The sequence below is a fragment of the Mus pahari genome, chromosome 2, assembly GCF_900095145.1.
Source record: "Mus pahari chromosome 2, PAHARI_EIJ_v1.1, whole genome shotgun sequence".
Classification (NCBI taxonomy): domain Eukaryota; kingdom Metazoa; phylum Chordata; class Mammalia; order Rodentia; family Muridae; genus Mus; species Mus pahari.
Genome location: NC_034591.1, coordinates 99,933,000 through 99,936,985, shown reverse-complemented (window position 1 = coordinate 99,936,985; position 3,986 = coordinate 99,933,000). Strand labels below are relative to the sequence as shown.

The 3,986-nt window shown below is 48.0% G+C and overlaps 1 pseudogene; it reads left to right on the top strand.

Annotated features, from left to right (window-relative positions):
- Positions 1 to 1,818: 1,818 nt before the first annotated feature.
- Positions 1,819 to 3,520, top strand: LOC110316849 (annotated as a pseudogene).
- Positions 3,521 to 3,986: the final 466 nt, after the last annotated feature.

Here is a 3,986-nt window from a genome sequence, read left to right as displayed (position 1 = left end):
TGAGTCCTCATGAGCACACCCAGGAGCCCTGAAGGTGGTACCCAGATGAAGATGGTCCTTGAAATGTTCAGTTCCTAGTATCCACTCTATTTAACTGTATCTCCGGAACTGAACCCAGGACTCCTACATGCCAAGCGAGTATTCTCCCACTAAGCTACACTCTTAGCCTCCTAGTGTCCACTTTAGCTGGGAGAAAAAAGCCAGGATGTGAGCATCGGGAAACAGATTCATTCTCTGGACCTCAGTGAATGTCAGATCTCTGGGGTCTAGTACAGAAAACTGACCCCGGGTGAGTTGGGTAGGAATTGAGGTGTTCTATCAGTAGTTGGGAGCTCTTCCCCACCCCACCCCTCATTCTGCAGTTTAACTTTGATCTTCTTTGGGCTGTGTAGCTTTCAACTTGAAATTGCATCCAGCGTGACTCTCGGACTGCCTGTACTACATTGTGGTTTCTTGGTTGACAGGTGGGCCTGAGTTCTGAGCCTCGGTTTCCTTTTCTGTAAAATAGGATATGGCATCACTGGAAGGGTTGGGTTAGAGACCACGTGTAGAGCCCAGCACACGGCATGTGGAGGGGGCTCAGCTGACATTGCTGCTGCTAGACATTGTAAAGGAGAGACGATGAGTCCTCATGGTCCCAGAAGCTGCGGTGACCCTGCTTCAGAGTCCCGAGGCCTGCTCTGCCTTCTTCAGTTGTAGCTGCTATTTCTAAAGCACAATGTTTGTGTGCTTCTGTCTTTCCTGTAGGGTCCCTCAAGTGTCAAGTGGTTTCTAGGGCCTGCCACAGAGCTTAGTAGTTCCTTAGAATCAAAGACAACAGGAAAATGAGTTTAGAGTTCTAAAGGACCCCTTTGTCCTAGTCACCCTGAATGGCCAACTTGACACAGCCTAGGGTCATGAGAGGAAAGTCTTGATTGAGGAATTGTCCCTACCAAACTGGCCCAACAGGGGATTGTCTTGATAATTAGTTTATTTAGGGGGGCCCAGCCCACTGTGGGTGGCACCTCCTCAAGCCAGAGGGAAGTGGGATGTGTGAGAAAGCTGGAGAGTGGTCTGGAGACCTTTAGTAAGCAGGACTACTTGCTGCTCTTCCAGAGGATCCTGGCTCCCATCTGGGAGCTCACAACCATCTGTAATTCTCCTCCTAGGGGATCCCATGTATAAACAGAAAGACAGACAGACAGACAGACAGACATCTCACAACCATCTGTAATTCTCCTCCCAGGGGATCCCATGTATAAACAGACAAATATTTCACAACGATCTGTAATTCTCATCCCAGGGGATCCCATGTATATTATAAACAGACAGACAGACAGACAAACAAACAAACAAACAAATAAATAAATAGGCACCCAATGTCTGTAGGCTTTAACAAAGAGAAAAGGCTGGTTAAGCATGTGCCTGTGAGGTAGCCAGAGAGTGAACCAGCATGTGTTCTACCATGGCTCTTGCTTCGAGGTTCCTGGCTACCGTCCCTACCCTGACTTTCCTTAGTGATGGAGTGTGACCTATAAGGTGTAAGAAATAGACCCTTTCCTCCCCTGAGTTACTTTTGGACCCAGTATTTTGTCAAAGCAACAGAAAGAAAATGAGGACACCTTTAAAATAGCCACAAGCATGGAAGGCACCAGATATTCTGGGGCCAACTGCCCAGTGCTGCCAAAATGACTAGGGCTGTTGATTATTTAGAAATCAAGCCCAGCAGCTCTCTGTAGGACCCCAAGGCTTGAAAAAGGGGGGCCACTCTGAGAAGACCTAGGAGTCAAGGAGTCCAGAGGCCAGACTTGATGAGGTGCTGTCTTTCCTCCAGTCAATATGGCTACTACCTCAGAGGCTCCTGAAGAGAAACTGAAGAAATTTAAGTACCGAGGCAAAGAAATGTCTTTGCAGTGACAACAGAAGATTGCTTCCAGGAAAGATAAGCAGGTGCTAAAGAGAAGAAATATCGATCTAGTCTCCAGTGACATGGTTTCTCAAGCACTAGTCAAAAAGGCCAACTTCACTCTGGACGACATCATCCAAGGGATATGATCCTGTGCTTCCAGGCCGTCAAGGCTGCCAGGGAAATGCTACCAGGAAGATAACCCTCCTCTAAAGTTGATTATTGAGGCTGGGCTCATCCCCAAGCTGGTAGACTTCCTGAAGGCGACACCTCTCCCCAACCTGCAGTTCGAGGCGGCATGGGCGCTCACTAAACCACCTCAGAAACTGCAGAGCAGACCCGAGCTGTTGTGAAAGGGGGTGCCATTCAGCCCCTGATTGAACCCCTCTGTTCCCCACACCTGACCGCATCTGAGCAGGCAGTGTGGGCCCTTGGGAATATGGCTGGTGACTGTACAGAATTCAGAGACAATGTCATTTCCAATAATGCCACCCCACACCTGATCAACCTTATTTCAAAAAACATACTAGTCACATTTCTTCGGAACATCACATGGACTTTGTCCAACTTATGCTGAAACTAAGATCCACATCCTTGTGAGGAGGCCGTGAGGCAGATGTTACCCACCTTCTGTCAGTTCCTGCTGCATCATGATAATGAGATCCTCGCAGATACCTGCTGGACCCTGGCCTACCTGACTGAGGGTGGCAAAGAGTACATCTATCACGTGGTGATCACCGGCATCCTGCCCAGGCTTGTAGAGCCTAGACCAACTTAGAACTCAGTGTCTTGTCTCCACACTATGGGCAACATTGTGGTCGGAACAGATGAGAAGACCCAAATGGCCATCAATGCTGGCATGTGGAAGGTGTTGGGTCAGGTCCTGAAACACCCAAAGCCCTACATTCAGAAGCTGGCTGCCAGGACCATGAGCGACGTGATCACTGGACCCAGATACCACGTCCAGCAGCTGGCTTTGTGTAACTTGCTGCCTCTCTTGGTAGACCTACTAAGGAATGCAGAGTTAAAAGTCCAGAAAGAGGGGCTGGTGAGATGGCTCAGTGGTCAAGAGCACCGACTGCTCTTCCAAAGGTCCTGAGTTCAAATCCCAGCAACCACATGGTGGCTCACAACCATCCATAATGAAATCTGATGCCCTCTTCTGGAGTGTCTGAAGACAGCTACAGTGTACTTACATATAATAAATAAATAAATAAATAAATAAATAAATAAATAAATAAATAAATAAGAAATGGCATTCTTTAAAAAAAAAAAAAAAAAGTCCAGAAAGAGATTGTATGCATCGTGGCTAACATGGCAACAGGGGCCTCTCTGTGCCAGTTGACTCTGCTTGCCCACTCGGGAATCTCGGAGCCAATGCTGAGTCTGCTCACTGCCTCAGACATGGAGGTTGTCATTGTCATCCTTGACATCATTTCTTATCTCCTCCAGATAGACAATCTACAGGAGAAGAGAAGGCTGTGTTTTCAGATACAGGCTTCTGGTGATAGCACGGACCATGGACATCCACACAGTCTCAGGTGGCAGTACAGATCTTGGACATCAACTGGGCCCTCTGCCACAGCAAGAACCACGGACAGCATCATAGCCCTCCACAGTAGCACAGGCCAGTGATGTCAACATGGCTTCAGGGGGCAGCACAGACCAGACACAGTGGGAACACAGGCCACAGACATTAATTCCTCCCCCAGCTGCAGCAGTGGTCAAATACACATAAACAGCAAATGGTTTTTACCAGCTGAGCAATCTAACTGGGTAGGGACCATGCTTTTTGTTTTTGTTGCCATTGTTAATCTTTTTGGTTAATCTGTTTCTTTTGATTTAGGAATTGAGATTATTAATATACAGTTATTAAAAAACAAAAAGGAAGAAATCAAGGCCAGAGCTAATGGCTCTGGTTCAGGTTGGCTTTCTGGGAAGGGACATCTGGGGACATGGGTAAAGGAACGAGGAGGTGTTAGGACTGCAGGAACTGAGTGGAAACATTTGGCCTTTGGGGCCAGACACATGCAGGGAGCAGCTGCTCTATGACCAGGCGTCTGTGACTGGCCAACCGAGAGCCTGGCCTTGCCTTGGCTGA